This window comes from Anabrus simplex, chromosome 3, assembly GCF_040414725.1.
Source record: "Anabrus simplex isolate iqAnaSimp1 chromosome 3, ASM4041472v1, whole genome shotgun sequence".
Taxonomy (NCBI): Eukaryota; Metazoa; Arthropoda; class Insecta; order Orthoptera; family Tettigoniidae; genus Anabrus; species Anabrus simplex.
Window position 1 is genome coordinate 180,759,182 of NC_090267.1, and position 21,752 is coordinate 180,780,933.

General features: G+C 36.4%; 1 protein-coding gene across 1 annotated transcript in view; it reads right to left on the minus strand.

The window, feature by feature from the left end:
- LOC136866120 (centrosomal protein of 135 kDa) overlaps positions 1-21,752 on the minus strand; it is a 670,869-nt gene that overhangs the window by 123,389 nt on the left and 525,728 nt on the right. The window lies entirely within an intron of this gene.

Here is a 21,752-nt window from a genome sequence, read left to right on the forward strand (position 1 = left end):
TGTATTCGCCTATTATTAGCTAGAACACTTCACCTAGCTTGGAAGTATCCTCTCAATACGATGTACTTTGGAGGACGAGGAAAACAGAATTTGTGCTGCCCGTGTGACTCTTGGACATATTCCCCAATGGCCTTTCCTGAATAAAGATCTGAGGACATGCACCAAACTGATGCTGTATCAAACTGCTGTTGTTTCAACAATGTGAAACCCAGACCTCTACTCCCGTGACATCAAGAAAGTGGAACGCTTTCACCAGCAAATCTACAGACTGTTATGAATACTAGATGAGATAATTATGTAACTAATGTACCAGTTTTTAAAAGGGCACATATGGGCAGCATAGAAGCTTCCATCATCTGTCATCAGCTCAGACAGACAAGTTACATCCAATGTATAAATGACAACTGACACTCTTGACAACTCTTGTACAGTGAACTTAGCACTGGCAAGAGGCCACACAGTCTTTTTCTAAAGTGCTACAAAGATCAGCACAAGAAGGTCATGATGAACACAGGCATAAACTGGAATCTGGTATGCTCAAGAAAATACTGCACTTATTGTCATGCAAACATCTCAGCTGGTGTTGTACAATTTGAAAAAGTACATCGAAGGCAAGAAACAGAGACTTGTTAAAGATGGAAACTTCGCCAAATCCAGCCATGCCCAACTTGGTGCAACTGATGTGACGGAATGTTTTATCAATCAATACTGATCTGCATTTAGGGCAGTCGCCCAGGTGGCAGATTCCCTATCCGTTGTTTTCCTAGCCTTTTCATAAATTATTTCAAAGAAATTGGAAATTTATTGAACATCTCCCTTGATAAGTTATTCCAATCCCAACTCCCCTTCCTATAAATGAATATTTGCCCCAGTTTGTCCTCTTGAATTCCAACTTTATCTGCATATTGTGATCTTTCCTAATTTTATAAACGCCACTCAAACTTATTCGTCTACTAATGTCATTCCACACCATTTCTCCGCTGACAGCTCGGAACATACCACTTAGTCGAGCAACTCTCCTTCTTTCTCTCAATTCTACCCAGCCCAAACTTTGCAACATTTTTGTAACGTTATTCTTTTGTTGGAAATCACCCAGAACAAATCAAGCTGCTTTTTTTTGGACAAGGACAGGCCTTTTAAGTCATCAATGGCACAGTCACAGATGAACAAAAGGAACAAGAGGCACAAAATGTACACTGCTGTGGATATTTAGCTAGAAGATAACAGATAAAAAACTCTAAACAGTTTTAAGTCTGGTTTCTAGAATGGTGAAATATCTGTTCAATAGCTATTGATTTGTTACAGCTGACGACTCTATAAATCTTCATTACGTTGCACAGCAGAATAGCAGCTAACTTATTAAACTGTTAATTACTGGCTCATTGATCAAAGTTCATAAATATACACTAGGTGCCACCACTCGCACTGCTATGTTAATGAGCATTAGGTGTGTTCCCTAGACTGTCAGGCGCACAAGTAATGTATCGCATTTGAGATTTCCATGCAACTCCTATTATCTCTTCTTTGCCATGCAGCAAGAAATTAGTATTCAACTGCAGTATCAATTGCCTTTTCATTGTTAAATTTCAGTACATACAGAGCTCTTTTTATGGCATACATGTAATCATAGAAATAAATGCCATAATCTACCATGGGTACCATAGGTACCTCATGTGATGAATTTCTATGAAAAGTGACTCTTAACTATATATTAGTTATAGAAACCGCTGGCACAAAGAGATGAATAGCACAAATGGAGCTCGAGGAATTTGTTAGTTAATATCCAAAATAGAAATCACGCTTCAAACAAAACTCTGTAAAAATGGAGGACCTGTTCTCATTTGTTAAAGACACTGTGGTAATAACAGATAACTTATTATATGCATTGTTAACTGTTTGCCCCTGCATATGCCAGTTAACATGCTTCTTTCATGACAACTGCTGCAAACATAACGAGTGTTGAAAGTGGCTTCCTTTTTCTCTTTCACCTGCAGTAAACCAATTTTCCTCCACATTATATCCTGTTATTTTATCTGAAAGAAGAAAGAGGCTTCTTTTAAATACTGCATAAGAAATAACCTTTTAAAACTGATAGCTGCCTCAATTTAAAGAGTGACAGTTGACAACCATATTTTATTATCTGTAGGAGTCTGGTTCCAGAATTCATCACGTTGTCCACAGTACTGCACGAGTAAAACTGTTTCTGTTTGTGTTATTTAGTGTGAATCTCTTGCATCCAGCATAAGAATATTATTTGAAAGTCCAAGCAATTGGGCAATTTTATAAAGATGTGACCGTGAAATTTGTGACAAAGGTAGTGAATGAGGTGAAATTTGTAAGCATTTTACCTTGCTAACATTCTCTTTGATCACAACATGCATCAAATCATAGTTTACCTCAAATGATCAGATGTTCATCAAGTACATTTCCACATCTTTCATCTAAGTTTCTAATATTTTGTAACCATTGAATCACCACTGTTTCTCTCTGTACATCTCACAATGTTGATGATATGTCTGCTGGTTTCATAATCAATTAATAAACAAACAAACAAACAAACAAACAAACAAACAAACAAACATATTTCACACATGGTGGGCTCCTTAACATCTTGAATAAAACAAACAAATAACACTGCATTAACATGATGTGATTCTCTCAAATGGACAATTGTCATTTGTATAGTAAACAGACAAAGGAATTCATCATGCATGCATTTGCAAATGAAACTTACTTTCTGATGACAGAATGTATTTGCAAATGAAATTTACTTTCTGAGTATAACTAGTTTAATGTCATACTCTGTTAAGAGATATAAAAACTTCCTGAGTATAACAAGTCTTATGACATTTGCTGTTAAAAGAAATTAAATACATGAAAAACTTCAGTTTTGTGTAACAAAACTAAGATTTATTGTGTCAGAGGAAAATTAAATACATGAAAACTTTCAGTTTTGTGTAACAAAACTAGGATTTATTGTGTCAGAGGAACAGACAAAGGAATCCATTATGCATGTACACAATCATGATTTTTAGTGACAGGATGTATTTGCGAATGAAACTTACTTTCTGATGAGAGAATGTATTTGCAAATGAAATTTACTTTCTGAGTATAACTAGTTTAATGTCATACTCTGTTAAGAGATATAAAAACTTCCAGAGCATAACCAGTCTTATGACATTTGCTGTTGAAAGAAATTAAATACATGAAAAACCAGTTTTGTATAACAAAACTAAGATTTATTGTGTCAGAGGAACATAGTGTTTCTTATAACTGAAGTACAGTTGCCTCATTTATGGCAGAAGCCAGCTTAAATACACAGAATCCATCACAGATACTGAAAGCACTAATTATACTTGGATAATTGATTTAGATTTTTCATGTTAAATTAAAGTGATTATGGTAAGAAAAAATATGTAACTAAAAGTAATTTTTAATTTAACTGCCCAAAAATAACTTTCAATGGAGTAATCAGACTTTAAAATACAGTTAATGCCTTCAGAATAATAAGATGATAAGCAATAAAAAATCCAGGCCCTAGTTGTTAGCTTTTCAATATGGTTAAAAAGATTACAATTAACTGTTAAAATAAATAAACGAAAAACTTCAGTTGTGTGTAAGAAAACTAAAATTTACTGAGAAGTATAAATGCAGTGATCCTTTTAGAATAACAAGCGTGTACAGAAACTGGAAAAAGAAAGTAACTTTCAGTATAATTACTCACTCATTCAGACACCCACTCACTGGCAAACAAAACAACTAACACAACAGAATAAATATAAAAACATATGGCCTCCCCTGTTACATTTCTTGTAATTTTATTTGATAACTTCACCTCATACAATTGTAAAATCAAGAAATTTCCACAAGGAAACTTTGTTTGAATATACCTATATCCACCCATTATTATAATTAATAATAAATACTACCATCAGCACCATTACTAAGATGGCTTTGATATTTTATAATGATTATATATCCACCCATTCAATATTGTACAACTATTCAATTATGAAATGAAATGGCGTATGGCTTTTAGTGCCGGGAGTGTCCAGGGACACCCATATGCAGGTCTTTTGATTTGATGCCTGTAAGTGACCTGTGCGTCATGATGAGGATGAAATGATATTCAGTTATAACAGTCAATTTGATCTTAAATTAGGACATGTTTTGATCCTTGTGCCTATGGATCATCATCAGCTAACATCAAAGACACAAATTAAAAGAGTACAAAGACATTGACATTTAAAACATCCTATAAAATACTTCAGTTGGCATCTAAAAAGAGGATTAAAAAATTATTCTTTTGGTGTTCTCTAAAAAGGGAAATTAACATAGTACAAAGACAATCAAATTTAAAATTAAAATAAAACACCAAAATTATCATTTTTATCTTCTTTTTAGATGCATAGAGCAAGAATTTTATAAGATTTTTTAAATATGTTTGAGTGTTTTATTTTTAATTTAATTGTATTAAAGTTTGCACTATGTTCATTTCTTTTAGAGAACACTACAAGAATCAGTTTTATCCTTTTTTAGATGCAAACTGAAATATTTTATAATATGTTTTAAATGTATCTGTGTATTTTATTTTGATTTTAATGTATCTGTATTCTTTTAATTTTAACCTGTATCCTTGATGTCAGCTGAAAATAGTCCATATAAGGATCAAAACATATCCTAATTTAAGGTTAAACTGACTATTATTATAACTGAATAGAGTAGTTGTACAATACTGAATAGGTGGTAGATATATATTCAAACAAAATGTTCTTGTGGAGATTTTTTAATCTTAAAATTGCAAGTGGTATGGAACAAAAAACAAAATTAATTTGTTGTAAATATACAATTGTATTGTTAAAAGGATTAACTGCAATTCTCATCAGTTAAGATTTTACACTGAAGTTAATGGAAACTATTATTGTCACTGAGGTTCTACTGCATAAGCAAGTCATACATACACTTCATTGCTAATTTGAATACTTAGTTAAAAAAGGAGAGCATTAACACCTTTCCTCTACTGTGAAGAGAGATGACCAGTTCTTTTAAAAAATGTATTTTTTAAAAAATCAGTTCTATAATCTAAATTATTGTTTCTTTGAATTATTAAATCAATTATGAATGTTTTCAATACAAATAAGGTTTTAAAATCTGTGCTAAGAAAATTAAATATTCTACTTCACTGTATAAAAAATAAATGCTGCTTAATGGAATCTCTGAAAAATATTCCTTGTACTAATTTTTCTTTACATACTCATAAATTTTATTGGATAAATTCACATTATACAATTGTATCACAGTTATCATTTTTTCCGATATAAGACACTCTGAATGAAGATATTTCAAAATTCACCAAGAACAGAAATTGCATCCATAATATTCTTCTCTTGTTACAATCACATAATAAAACTTTACACAATCTGTTACAATTGAATTATTTCAGTCACATAATTACATTTTTCACACCAGATGAACTCCAAAATTTTATATCACATGGAACAACTATCTCCATCGGCAATGACAGTGTCTGAGCTGTGGAATAAGAAAAAGTTAAATTGGGATCATAGGTCAGAAGGATTTAGACAAGTATATCAACAGACAAGGGTTCAAAGGAAAATGACATCATCACGATTACAACAACAATTAATTATTACACAGTACAACCAATGTTTAGCATTTACTGAGAAGTATAAATGCAGTGATCCTTTAAGAATAACAAGCAGTGTACAGAAACTGGAAAAAGAATGTACCTTTCAATATAATCACTCATTCAAATACCCACCCACTGGCAAACAAACAACTGTCGCAACAGAATAAATATAAAAAGTATGGCCTCATTAATTTGATATACAGTATATAAAGAAATCAAACACAGGTAATGATTAGATTAGATTAGATATAGTCTCTATTGGTGGTGATGTTAGGGCTCAGGGCTCTTTCTTACACTTAGCCACTAGATATGGTAAAAAGAAAGTCACTTTGACAGGTAGGCAGTGAACAACTAAAATACCATCCAAGGATTCAAAATAACTATTTTTTAACAACAATAATAACGATAACACCATGCTCATTTTTATTATTCCTGCGGCCAAGGGGAGCCTGAACCTTCAGGACACTTCCCCAAGTGGTGGCTAGGGGGGCCCTGTACATGTGCAGGGCTGGTCTCAATATTCAATAGGACCTGCAGACCAACAGGTAGCTCTACTCCAGGGGGCTTTAAAATTCTGAGACACCCTCTCTCCATGGGACATAAATATGAAACGCACAAGTTCAGGGTAAAAGTGGATACCTCAATGGCATCTATGCTGGAGAGGATGGACTTTAGTACAGAATACATGGCAGAAGAGGCAGCCCAGCACTCAAGACTAATAAGAGTAAAGGGTGTAAGATTTTTATGGCAGTGTCTGTACCCCATGTTAGGTGCGGCCGATTTCTCAACAGATGTCAGGCTGGAGCGACAGGTTGATCGGTTAATTTTTGTCTAAAACATATGTCAAGCATAAATACAATCAAATCAATCAATCATCATTATCTGCATTTAGGGCTGTTGCCTCGGTGGCAGATTCCCTGTCAACCGTTTACCTAGTCTTTTCAAAGAACTTGGCAATTTATTGAACATCTTCCTTGGTGAATTCCTCCTCCTATAAATTAATATTTACCCCTATTTGTTATCTTGAATTCCAATTATATCTTCATATTATGAACTTTTCTACTTTTAAAATTTCTATTTAAGCTTATTCATCTACTAATATAATTCCACACCTATCTCCACTGACAACTCGGAACATAATGCTTTTAAACTTGTACATAACATTTACTGTTGATAAACTTAACCATAATAGATATTTGTATTTGTTCCTGTACTGACTTGTCTAAAGCTATTAAAAAACTATTTAAAATAGTTTGTGCTTGGTCCACCTTGTCAATACACTTTTATCAATTTTCAGGAACGTTTCTCCCCACTTGTAATGAAATGCGTCAATAAGGCCTACATACTGGTGAACACACACACTCCAGTCAACACTGAACCTGACGAATAAAGCTGAGAAGTTCTGGATACAACTCGAACATGCACTCATCAATATCTCTCAACACCAAGTCAAGATCCTCCTTGGAGATTTTAATACTCAAACTGGCAGAGAATGGGAACAAAGACACATTATTGGGAATTTCTTGGTATAAGAAGTTATTATATTAATAAAACCACCTTTCCAATACACAATAGTCCTTTATATTTAGGATAAAACCATTAATAGAAATTACAAGTAAGACATGTTTCGCTCAATCTTAGTGAGCATCATCAGCTAAAGATAACTTAATCCATGGTGGGTCAGGGCCCCGATCCCAGTATATATAACGAAAAAACGTCTAATATTACATTGATAAAGTATGAATTTTAACAATTTAAAAATAATCAATCATATTACACTATGTCTATTAAAACAAATATTGATATTTAAAACTGCTTAAAATGTAAGTGGAATGAATTACTTGAAAATGTTACTATAATAATTTTGTGTGGCTATTTCTAGCCGGTTGCAGCCCTTGTAAGGCAGACCCTCCGATGAGGGTGGGCGGCATCTGCCACGTGTAGGTAACTGCGTGTTATTGTGGTGGAGGGTAGTGTTTTGTGTGGAGTGTGAGTTGCAGGGATGTTGGGGACAGCACAAACACCCAGCCCGCGGGCCATTGGAATTAACCAATGAAGGTTAAAATCCCCGACCCGGCCGGGAATTGAACCCGGAACCCTCTGAACCGAAGGCCAGTACGCTGACCATTCAGCCAACGAGTCGGACAATGTTACTATAATATGTAGTGATTAATTGTTCGTATAAAACAATGACCATAATAATCTTTGCTCAATGGCATTAGACTGTTTGTGATTAAAAACAGTTATTCACATAAAGGTGAGCTCTTGTAATGAACTATGATGTTGTTTCATAAAATAAACATGATGAGGAATGCTAAAATCACATAAATTGGTTGAAAAACAAACTGCACTGATGGATAAAATGTCGTCTGGATCGGCGTAAATAACCTTGTGTATTTATTCTGAAATCCAATACGGTTTTATAATGAGATTCATAACTTGTAATGTCACCGCCAACCAGGCAAACTCGAAGAATAGATTTCTTAATCTCAAGGTGAAGGTCAATAAAATATCTAGGGACATCACATTTCTAAAAGAATGTTTAAAGAATAGTCTAATTCCAAAATTCTTAAGAAGCTCACAAAGGAGAAACATTCTTTCTTCCAGTTTGCTGAACACTCAAAAGAAAATAAATGACACTTTGGTTGAAAAACAAAATCAAATTACATTATAAAAAAAAGTTATTTTTGAATGCACAGCTCTATAATGCGCATTTAGAGACTTCTTTGAGCTTGCCTCCCTTAGAATGGGACTCCTATTCTAAATTCGTTAATGAGAAAGTGTCAGCTGCAATGAGCAATAAGCAATAAGCAATTAGTTACGGAGAAAAAACTAAAATTCCTCAAGGATTCAAAAACAAAGTCCGTCAAATCTCACAGAATGAATAATTCACATACGCCTCAGTTAAACAACACTCCTACCACTGTGAATCTATCTGATACCACATTCACTAGCAGCGAAATGGACCTCTTGAATAAAGGTATGAAATTTAACTGACCCAACCCCAATAAGTCTGATGACCTCATTATCAGTATTGCCAAGGCAGAATCTAGTATTTTAAAACTCCCTATCGAACATTGGAATGACGTGAAATACGAAGTAAAGAAGAACCTCCCCTCTTTAGTTAAACAATTGAAATCCAAGTCAATACCAAACTTTAACAAACAGATAACCGGAATAAAGAGTAAAATCAAAAATAACAATATCATAGTCACAAAAGTGGACAAAAGTCCCACAATGGTGCTAATGAATAAAGAAGAATACATTAGCAAAACTGAAGATTTCTTTTCCGCTGAAATATATAATATAGTGGAAAAAGACCCCATGTTAAAAATCCAAGGAGATCTTAAGAACCTGTTAAAAAAGTCTTCTTTTCTCTTACAAGAACATGAACAACAGAAACTTACCATAATGAACCCTAAGCTGCCCACAGCCAGAACTCTACCAAAAATACATAAGCAAGGGATACCAATGCGCCCCATTATAAATTGTAGAAATAGTCCCACATATAATGTTTCAAAATTTTTGCATCGTTTCCTATACAAACATTATAAATTCAATAATAAAGCCTACATAAAGAATTCTGTCGACTTCTGCAACAAATTGTCCACATTCAAGCTAACAGACAATCATGTCATGGTATCATATGATATCACTAACATGTATTCGAACATACCCGTAAATGACACAATTAACATTGTGAAATCTAACCTTATGAAACATAACAATCTAAGCAGATGCGAAATAGACGATTTTATTAATTTATTGAAATTAGAACTTAACAATAACTATTTCACATTCAATAATAAAATATATCATCAAAAAGGACTAGCAACGGGCGACCCAATTTCCGGCGTTCTTGCCAACATCTTTATGGACGATATGGAAACCAAATTAGTAATTAATAAAATTAACGGCATAAAACTCTGGCTAAGATTTGTGGAAGACATGTTCGCGATCACAGATAAACAACTGAATAACAGTGACAACGTACTCAGGCTCCTTAACAACCTTAACCACAATATTCAGTTTACTAAAGAGGACAAGGTCAACAACTCCTTAAACTTTTTAGACTTAACTTGGACTAGAAATAAAGATAAGTTCATTTACCAAATTTACAGGATCAATAACGTACAACGGGTGATTGTTTGGTCCGCCCTGTCAATATATTTGAATATTTGAATAATTTATACGTACGTGTTTCGGGAGCATTAACTCCCTTCGTCAGCGTATTTACATCAAAATCTACCTTACCTAAGTCTCAAGCTAGAACATCTTATCACATTAACATTAAGCATTGTCCTTTCTAACCTCAACTCTAGATACTATATGTACACTTTGCATTTTTGTATAATAATGCCTGTTGTAACCCGACATGTAAGGCATGGAACAATTTAATAACACTCTTGAATCGTCCACTCATTCCTCCTGTTCTTTGCACTCATACAACGTGTATCATCACCCTGGATGGATCCACTAGCTGTGTCGATTACTGATAAAATGTTACTTGTCACTGCTTGCATTGTGTTGTCACTATGAAGCTATTATCTTACGTCCAATTTGACATTCTTGGAAGTTATAACCCTTTGTTGCACTGAATGTGTTCATTGTTGTAATATATATTTTTAAAAAATTTTAGCCATGCATGTGCCGTCAGGGCAGATGACGTTTGCTCGATTGTTGCAGGACCGGACTTTTTGAATCAGAGCGGAACAAACCTCCCGTTATGTTTCTGCAAATGCTCCTTTAGTACTATAAAAAGAAAAAGAATAAATAAAGAAAAGCTATTTTACCTAGTTGAAATACATAATCAGATACTACATGATATAAAATACTTGGACTTACATAAAATGATAAAGCGGAGGAAAACTATCCGCTTACTGGCCAGCCATTAACAGAAAGAATATTACCCATAAGACCTAACAATTTAAGCGGATGGGAGGGGGAGCGGTGGGGAGTGGGCCTGACGTTATAATTGATGCTATCTATTATCCTTTTTCTTTCTCTTCACATATTGGTTAGCTAACTTTTCTTTCTTTGTTCTTTTTCTCGTAAGGAACTGGACTCATTCTCCCAAGAGTTGTTTCATTTACACCTGCACTTAAGCAACACTCTCACACAGGAATTGTCATTGTCTTTCGATCACATTACTGCTATACAGGCTGAACGAAAATTCAACCAGGTGTCATTCAGACAGAAATCTAAGTTCCTTCGACTAGCTCAGAAACAGGTGGTCTCTCGTACTAACCCAGATGCTAGTAAAACTGTCGTCAATCTTTCCCAGAAATCCATGGACAAGAAACAAAGGGCAGTTCTAGGGGTCTTAATTTCGCTGTTGCTCCCTCTAAAATTCCCAATGAGGAGTTAATTATTTCCATTGGGGCAGCCATCCACAAACTACCTACGAATGAGGCTGAGGAGTTAAGACAGAAATGTGTGAGACTCATAAGGTCTACTGTTGTACCCATGCCCAATTTAACAAGAGGCGAGAGAAGACCTCTGAAGGAACTTAGAGATGATTCTGAACTGACCATTCTCTCAGCTGATAAAGGTAATGTGACTGTGGACACTGACGAGTATAGAATAAGATCTCGGCTATATTGTCAGAGCCTGTTTACAGACTGAGCTCACGTGACCCAACCACTCGTGTGTGCAACGCCACCGTGAAGCTCTTGAGGCAATCTTCAATTCCACAAGAGGAGGCTAAACATCTGTCCCCGGGGGACGCAGTGCCACCTAGATTATATGGACTTCCTAAGATCCATAAAGAAGATGTTCCTCTCAGACCTATTGTTAGTGCGATAGGTTCTTCTACGTATGCTCTGGCTAAATACCTAAGCAAATTGCTTCAGCGACACATAGGATGTACTGATTGTACATTAGGGACTCTCGGTATTTTGCCAACAAGTTATCAATTATAACCCTTCAACCTAATGCACTTATGGTGAGTTTCAATGTGGAGTCCTTGTTCACTAAAATGCAGATTGACTCGGTCATGTCTTTCAGTGAACATCTGTTCCCTGAGGACATTATAAGCTACTGTACTTTATCACTGCATGACTTCCAGCTATTTCTTGTGGGGTGGGAATTTTTATGAACAGACAGACTGTGGGAAGTCCATTTTCGCCCATTGTGGCTAATTTCTTTATGGAGCACTTTGAGGAGGAGGCTATTGCTTCGGCGCCCATCAAACCGATGATGATTTCATGGAGGTATGTTGATGATACATTTGTGGTCTGGACAGAAGGTCCTGAGAAACTTCATCTATTTCTAAACCACCTAAATCAGCAACATCCTTCAATTAAATTCACTATGGAGATGGAGTCAGACAGATGCCTTCCTTTCTTGGATGTTCTAGTAAGAAAGAAACCGGACGGCTCCTTAGCACATACCGTCTATCGTAAGCCTATCCACATAAATCGCTATCTTCATGCAGATTCTCACCACCATCCAGCAAAAAAAACAAGGCATTCTCACAACGCTCACCAACAGCGTGAGATAAATTTGTGAGCCATCAAATATCCAGTTGGAGATGGATACACGCACAAGTCACGTCGAAGGGTAATGGTTACAACAATTTGCAGATTCACAGAGCCCTGCATCCCAGAGAAACAACCAAGCAAAGCTCAAAGAAAGAAGAAGTGAAGGGAACTGCCTACCTGCCTTACATTCACAACACCACAGACAGAATTGCCAAGGTCCTCCGCAAATACAATATAAAAACCGTGTTTGGCAACAGGACTAAAACTGCTCACAATGTGGGTAAAACCAAGGACAAATTGTCCCCACTTTTACATCCTGGGGTATACAAAATTCCCTGTACTTGTAGTGAGGTATACATTGGCCTAACATGCTGGTCCATTGGTACTCGTATCAAGGAACACGAACGAAATATTTGTCTCAACCAGCCAGACAAATCAGCAATAGGTCCAGGATTATATGGGAAGTTGTGGAATACGTAGAAACCTAACAATTTCAACAAGGACACTGACTATCTATTAAGTAATACGTGGTTGCCAGCCATTAAGGATTTACGTACGTAGTTCCCTTCCCTGTCCCTTCACTAATGTTATTTAGTTTTGGTGTTTTCCAAATTTGTACGTTCCTCATCGCCAGATGTTTCCATTCCAGGCTTGTGTCTATGTCATACTTTCATATGTGACTCCCTCTCTGACTGATTCTGATGCTTCTGTCAGCTTCCGCTTCAAACTCTAGCGCTGTACCATGTCCGGTGAGCCATCTGGTGACGAATGAACGTACCACTTCCACTTCTATTATAAAGTCTAAATTCAAACCTCATTCTTGAGAAGTCTTTCTCGTGAACAGTCGAGATTTTCTTCTGAAGACGCTGAGCTAAGTTCTCTGTGAAACGTAAAGAATTTCACCTTATTTTCTTGACACGGCATAAGCCCAAAAGCCTATATCATGTCTATAACTACGGGCCATGAAAGCATCAATGGCAAATACCAGAAATATTTATGGGAACAAAAGGTAAGTAGATCAACTTAAAATGCCACACCTTCACTAACAATCTAGTAATAATTACCTGGACTCCCAAGGATGCCAGATAAGCCATCAAAAAGCTTCAGGAGATATGAGATCGTCATCAAAATCAGCCTCCAAATCTCTTATGGGAAAACACAGTACATGGACTCCAAGAACCCAAAACAGGGATTATTTGCAAACACACATGGCAACATCACACAAAATAATCACTTCAAATACTTAGTAAAATTATCAGGAACACTGCCAACGAAAGAGTAGCCAACACGTGCAGAAAAACTATGTAAAGCCCATACAATCACCTGGAACATCAACAACAAGAAATTACTTTCCACCAAAGCTTAACTCCAACACTACTAAAAATCTGAGAAGGACTCCAAGTGGCTGAGACATCAGCATCAAAGACACAGAGAAAAGAAAACAGCAGATACTGAGGAAAACATTTGGACCCAAAACCCAAACTGGTAAGTTGATGTGCAAAAGCTGGGAAGAACTGTATTCACTTGACAAAATGACTCACTTCAGTTGCACGGAAAAGGTGTAGGAACTCACAATTGTCAAAAAAGTCTTCCTCATAATCAATGGAACCTGACAAACCAAAGTAGGTTGGCTAGTAGAGACCCAAAAGGATATCACAGAAGTCAATACTGACCCACTGGGAACTACATGGACTACATGCAGACAGAAAACCAACTCATGCAAGTTTATACCCAAGGAACCGATGGTAAGAAATTTTGATGATGATGATGATGATTATGATGATGATGAGTTTACCCCACTTAAAAACATGTCAACTCATCATCATTTCCCCATATCCAGCTCCTGCCGAGTTGGGGTATTTATGGTACTTCTCCATCTTCCCCTTTCCTTCCACCATTTCTCTTCCATGATCTTGTCCCAGTCTAAATTTCGTCTTCTTTTGCCGCTCTTCACTGATTCAATCCATCTTGTTTTAGGTCTTCCTCTTGCTCTCTTGCCCTTGCACTTTGCCTCCAGCATCTGTCTTGGAATTCTATTCTCCTCCATCCTCTTTACATATCCAAGCCACCTTAGTTTATTCTTTTCAACTCTCTCATTTAGCTTTCCTATCCCAACTTCCTTCCTAATATCTTCATTTCTCACTCTGTCTTTCCTTGTCTTTCTTATCATACTTCTTAGGAATTTCATCTCACTGGCTTGAATTCTACTCTCTTGCCTGCTAGTCAAAGTCCAAGTCTCAGCTGCATAAGTCAGTATGGGTACATAGTACATTTTGTACATTATCTCTTTACTTTTCCTTGGTACTTCTTTGCTCCAAACACGTTTTCTTACACTTTGGTAGAATGCATTACTCTGCTGTACCCTCCTGCTAATCTCCATGTCCACCCTAGCATTTTGCATTAATTCACTTCCTAGATATTTAAAGCTGTCCACAATTTCCAGACTCTGACTTCCAATTTTTACAGTACCCTTTCGTTGCCTTTCCCCTCTCGACATCACCATAGTGTTGCTTTTCTCTGTACTGATTTTCATGCCATACTTCTCAATTTTTTCGTTCAGTAGATCTAGTTGTTGTTGCACTTCTTTGCTGTCCTTTCTACAGATCACAGCATCATATGCAAATAGCGGTATCCTTTTCTCTTTATCTCCATAGGCTTCCTTCATTTCCTTTACAGTTTTGTCCATGACCATAATAAACAGAAGAGGTGACAACACACTCCCCTGTCTTGGTCCAGTCTTATTCCTAAACCATTCTGTCTTTCCAACTGGGTCAGTACTCTGCTGTCTAACTCATTGGCTGAATGGTCAGCGTTCTGGCCTTCAGTTCAGAGGGTCCCGGGTTCGATTCCTGGCCGGGTTGGGGATTTTCACCTTAATTGGTTAATTTCAATGGCCCGGGGGCTGCTAACTCTCTAACACAGTTGTTGTATATTGCTTGCACCATTTCTAACATTTCTCTTCCAAGTCTCTTTTAACCTGGTTTCCCAAACCTTCTCTCTGGGTACACCATCATATGCCTTTTCTATATCTATGAAAGTCATGACCAGATCCTTTCCATATGCCCAGTTCTTTTCCATCAGCTGTCTCATGCTAAAGATTTGGTCCACTGTGGATCCTCCACTCCTGAAGCCATATTGTTCCTCTTGTAACTCTCCTTCAATCTTTCTTCTCATTCTTCTTTCTAATATCTGTTCCAGCATTTTTACTGCCTACGATATAAGTGTGATTCCTCTATAGTTAGCACAAACATTCTTGTCCCCTTTCTTAAACACTGATATTATTATCCCTTTTTTCCAGTCTTCTGGTACACGTTTGTCTTTCCACATACACTTAGTCAGTACAATCATTGCATACTAACAGGTCCAGCAGCCTTTATCATTTCCACACTGATTTCATCCACCCCTGTTGCATTTCCCATTTTCATCTTTTGTACCACTAACTCCACTTCCCGCATTGTTATATCATCCTCTGTTGTTGAGTCCTTACACTGTATTATTTCTATCTCCCCGGAACAGTTGTTCACATTCAATAGCTTATCAAAATACTCCTTCCATCTTCTCTTGATCTCTTCTGGGTGTGTTAACAGTTCCCCATCTTCCATTTTCACTAGCTTTTTGGTACCTCTTTCTGTCCTCTTACTTCTTATAAGTCCATACAGCATCCTTTTACTGCCACTCACATCCGCTTCCATTTTTTGTGTAAATTCTTCCCAACTCTTCTTCTTTTCTTCTCCTACCACCTTCTTACATGTCAACTCCTCCTCCAAAATTCACCAACATGGAACAACTAGAGCATGCCAGGAAGCAGAAAGAACTCCATGGTTCATATCTGCACCAGCTATGTCAGCTATGGCAGACTCAAATCCACTCCCTGGCTAGAACACAAATACCTTCACAAAGTAATCTAGGATAGAGACATAAGCACTCTTAATTACAGCAAGTATGTCTTATAGGAAGAAGTGAATGACAGATGCAGGAGATGCAGTGAAACAGTCGAGACGGAACATATTGTGGGTGCATGTAAGGCCATGGCAGGTAAAGAATATACTTATCAGCATGATGAAGAAAAAATTGTGCATCAAGAGCTGGGAATCAAGTCAGGACTTATGATCATAATATCCCATATAATGAGTAGAGAATCAGAGGATGTGCTCGAAAATGGAAGGTTCAAGCTGTACTGGAACCGATCTCTGCAGACAGACAGACAGACAGACAGACAGACAGACAGACAGACAGACAGACAGACAGACAGACAGACAGACAGACAGACAGACAGACAGACAGACAGACAGACAGACAGGACCATCAGATCAAACAGGCCAGATATTGTCCTTATTGACAAACATCTTACGAAGACTGATCTGCTGGATGTAGCAGCGCTTCAGATCGCAATGTTCACCAGGCCTGTGTCCAGAAGATCGAAAAGTACACTGACCTCATAGCAGAAGTTTGAAAACTGTGGAAAATGGTCCTCGCAAGAATAAGGCCTTTACTGACCTCTGCCACAGGACTTGTGCACAATAAGCTGCAACAACACCTGCCGGATCTGGACATCACGTATACACCTCCACATATGCAGAAGGCTGTCATTCTGAACACCTGCCACATGACAAGAAGCTTCCTATCACAGCAGTAGAACTTGTGAGAAGATGACAAAACTACTTCTCCTGATCGGTGAACTGCCATAGCAAGTGAAACATGAAGAAAGAGATGAATATTTCAATAACATTGTTAAAAATGCTAAAGATTTTAAGAGACACCAGTGTAATAGAACAACAAGCAGATGTCATATTTAACACCCTTAAATGTCACCAACCTAAAGCCAGGATTGAACCCATTGTCTTGGGAACAGAAACTGAAGTAATAGATGGTATTAGTGATCATGAAGCTGTTTTTGTTGTAGTTAAAAATAAATGTGATAGAAAGGAAGGTCTTAAAAGTAGGATTAGTAGGCAGTACCATATGATTGATAAAACAGGCATAAGGGAGGTTCGAAAAATTAACTATGATCGGTGGAAAACGGTTAATAAAAATGTAAACAGACTCTGGGATGGGTTTAAAGAAATTGTTGAGGAATACGAAAACAGGTTTGTACCTTTAAGGGTGGTAAGGAATGGTAAAGACCCACCTTTTTATAATAGAGAAATAAAGAGACTAAGAAGGAGGTGCAGACTGGAAAGAAATAGAGTTAGAAATGGAAGGAACTTACTAGAAAATTGAATCTAGCAAAGAAGGCAGCTAAGGATAACATGATGGCAAGCATAATTGGCAGTCATACAAAGTTTAGTGAAAAATGGTAGGGTATGTATAGGTATTTTAAGGCAGAAACAGGTTCCAAGAAGGACATTCCAGGAATAATTAATGAACAAGTGGAGTGTGTATGTGAGGATCTTCAAAAGGCAGAAGTATTCAGTCAGCAGTATGTAAAGATTGTTGGTTACAAGGATAATGTCCAGATAGAGGAGGTGACTAATGCTAAAGAAGTATTAAAATGTACATACGATAACAATGACATTTACAATAAGATACACAAAATGAAACTAGAAAAGCGGCCGGAATTGGTAAAATTTCTGGGGACATAGTACCATATCTGAAGTACTTAATTGATTATTATTTGCATGAAGGAGATATACCTAATGAATGGAGAGTTGCTAGAGTAGCCCCTGTGTATAAAGGAAAGGGTGATAGACATAAAGCTGAAAATTACAGGCCAGTAAGTTCGACATGCGTTGCATGTAAGCTTTGGAAAGACATTCTTTCTGATTATATTAGACATGTTTGTGAAGTTAATAACTGGTTCGATAGAAGGCAGTTCGGTTTTAGGAAAGGTTATTCCACTGAAGCTCAACTTGTAGGATTCCAGCAAGATATAGCAGATATCTTGGATTCAGGAGGTCAAATGGACTGTATCGCGATTGACCTATCTAAAGCATTTGATAGGGTGGATCATGGGAGACTACTGGCAAAATGAGTGCAACTGGACTAGACAAAAGAGTGACTGAATGGGTTGCTATATTTCTACAAAATAGATCTCAGAGAATTAGAGTAGGCGAAGCTTTATCTGACCTTGTAATAATTAAGAGGAGAATTTCTCAAGGCAGTATTATTGGACCTTTATGTTTTCTTATATATATAAATGATACGAGTAAAGAAGTGGAATCCGAGATAAGGCTTCTTGCAGATGATGTTATTCTGTATAGAGTAATAAATAAGTTACAAGATTGTGAGCAACTGCAAAATGACCTCAATAATGTTGTGAGATGGACAGCAGGCAATGGTATAATGATAAACAGGATTAAAAGTCAGGTTGTGAGTTTCACAAATAGGAAAAGTCCTCTCAGTTTTAATGACTGCATTGATAGTGTGAAAGCTCATTATGGGGATCACTGTAAGTACCTAGGTGTTACTATAAGGAAATATCTTCATTGGAGTAATCACATAAATGGGATTGTAAATAAAGGGTACAGATCTTCGCACATGGTTATGTGAGGGTGATTAGGCATTGTAGTAAAGATGTAAAGGAGAGGGCATATAAGTCTCTGGTAAGACCACAACTAGAGTATGGTTCCAGTGTATGGAACCCTCACCAGGATTACTTGATTCAAGAAGAAAAAAAGAAAAAAAAAAAAAAAATCAGCTCAATTTGTTCTGGATGATTTCTGACAAAAGAGTAGCATTACAAAAATGTTGCAAAGTTTGGGCTGGGAAGACTTGGGAAAAAGAAGACGAGCTGCTCGTTTACATGGTATATTCCGAGCTGTCAGTGAAAGATGATGTGGAATGACATTTAAAAGTAGGAAAGATCACAATATGAAGATAAAGTTGGAATTCAAAGGGACAAATTGGGGCAAATATTCGTTTATAGGATGGGGAGTCAAGGATTGGAAACTTACCAAGGGAGATATTCAATAAACATCCAATTTCTTTGAAATCATTTAAGAAATGGCTAGGAAAACAACAGATAGGGAATCTGCCTCATGGGTGACTAAATGCAGATCAGTATTGACTGATTGAGGGTTTAAAGATGAATTACCAAGTGAGTTGGCCATGCTGTTAGGAGCAGGCAGGTGTGAACTTGCATTCGGAATATAGTGGGTTCGAACCCCACTGTAGGCAGCCCTGAAGATGGTTTTCCGTGATTTCCCATTTTCACACCAGGCAAATTCTGGGGCTATCTTTAAGTAAGGCCACAAACAATTCCTTCCCAGTCCTAGCACTTTCTTGCCCCACCATTGCCATAAGACCTATATGTGTCGGAGCTACATAAAGCCAGTAGTAAAAAAATATTTTAAAAAATAATGATGAATTCGTATATATCTCTAATAAAAAGAGTCAAATCAAGAAACTGTAAATGTTTTTGATGTTTTATATTTGATCCAAATTTTTGTGCAATAATGGAGGTATTTATGATTTTAGATTTTTCAAGTGCTTTGTTTTGTACAACTTTTACCAATAAATGTGAGCTATAAGGTTATAAAATTATTATTATTATTATTATTATTATTATTATTATTATTATTATTATTATTATTATTATTATTATTATTAACTTTATTGGCCACATTGGATCACTTGAGTCTTCCGTGTACACTTTCTTCTTTGAAGGTTGTACTGTTTGATTCTTGTTATCTGCCCAGTACTTCTTCATTCATTCTGATCGCAGTGTCTTTAATTCGTCTGATATTTTTACAGGCCTTGTGTATGATTTCAGTTAAAAATTGGTGATTCTTAAGAAGGGTGGTAATTTTATTCTTGTTCTCTGCATCTGTAATTTTGAGTCCAACTGTTTTGAGATCCTCTTGAATTTCTTTGACCCAATGCCCTCCTGTCTTCTTTCCCAGATTTCTCATCGCTAGTTGTGTTAAAATCCTGTTTTCTGGTAATCATAAGATGTGAAAGAAATAAGAGGGTTTTTTTCCTTCATTATGCTGGTAACTGGGTCACTCTCGATAGACAGATTCAGTGGGGAGGATTCTCCAGACTGCTTCAACCTGGTACTTCTTATTTATGCAAGTTCTGATAATTTTTCTTTCAGTTTTGAGGAGGTGATCAGTTCTCCTTTCATTTTTAATTTGGTACAAGATTTCACAAGCGTAAGTGGCTTTGGGCAAAGTTACAGTTTTGTAAGTGTTGGATCTTAGTGTCTATTGATAAGCATTTTTTTGTTATAAGTTGACCAGGTTAGAAATTGTGCTTTTTTCATTTTGTTGGTTCTATTTAATCCATGTTGCTTTCTCGGTTATGTTGTGCATAATGATTTCTCCACAGTATTTAAATTGTATGACTATGTTAATTTTTTTAATCATTTATGATGACTTAGCTTATGTCAAGGGGTTTTATTGGCATGATCTCAGTTTTCTCAAAGGATATTTGTAAAGCTATTTTTAATGCAATTTTCAGGAGATTGGTGATTTGAACACGGACTTCTTCTATGTCAAGGGCTAAGAGAGCTAAATCATCTGCAAACCCTAAGCAGTTTGTCCTTATTGAGAGTTTCACTCCAATTTATATTTTAGGTGGGTTTTCTTTTTGCCAAATTTTCATGATGTAATCTAGAGCCACACTGAAAAGCAGAGGGGATAATCCATCACCTTGTCTGAGGCCTGTATTTATTGTAAAGGCATTCGACATTTCTCCCCTGAACTTTACCTTTGAAATTGTGTTGGTTAAAGTTTGTTCAATAATTTTTGTTAATTTAGGACGAAGGCCATTTGATCTGAGTATTTTTTAAACAGTGGGTCTGTGTATACTATCATAAGCCTTTTTGAAATCTATGAATGAAATAAACAGCTGTTTATTTCTGTATTTGTAATATTGCATTATTAGTTTCAGGCTGAGAATTTGATCTGGGCAACTTCTGCATAGGCAAAATCCTCCTTGGTATTCTCCAAGTTATGGTTCCAGAATGTTTCTCATCCTATTGTAAATTATACAGGAGAAAATTTTTGTAAATGCAGTCCAAAAGGGTTATTCCTCTATAACTGTCTAGATTAGTTTTATCTCCTTTTTTGAATAGTGGATGGATTACGCCTAAGGTCCAATGTTCTGGGATTTTCTCTGTGATCCACATTTTGACTAGATGCTGATGTAGACTTATGATTGCTGGTTTCCCTCCATTTTTCCAGATTTCTGCAAAGACTAGGTCTTCACCACATGCCTTATCACTTTTTAGTTCCTTAATTGTGAATTCTTGACAGCTGGAAGATCTATTAGATCTGGGGTGATTAAAATGGGTGTGTCATTATTTACTTCCGTTTCCAGTGGATCATCGCGATTTGAAAGTTAGTTGAATGTCTCTGCCAGGATCTCTGCATTTTCTTCATTACTATGGGCTAACCGTCCTGATTTATCTCTCAGCATTAATATTGGGGGCTCATATTTTTAAGGTATTTAACAAAGGGTTTGTAATAATCTCGTGATTGTCTTTTGTTAAAACTCTCTTCTATCTTTTGTAAGGTATTTTTAAGATGTTTGGATTTGGTTTGACTGATGATTTTATGGGTTCCCTTTCTATGTTTATTTGTTCTAAATTTGATTTGTCTGACTTTTGGGCTTGATGATTTATCCAAACTTGGTGTCTTCTTTCAAATGCCTGTTCACATTCTTCATTCCACCATTCA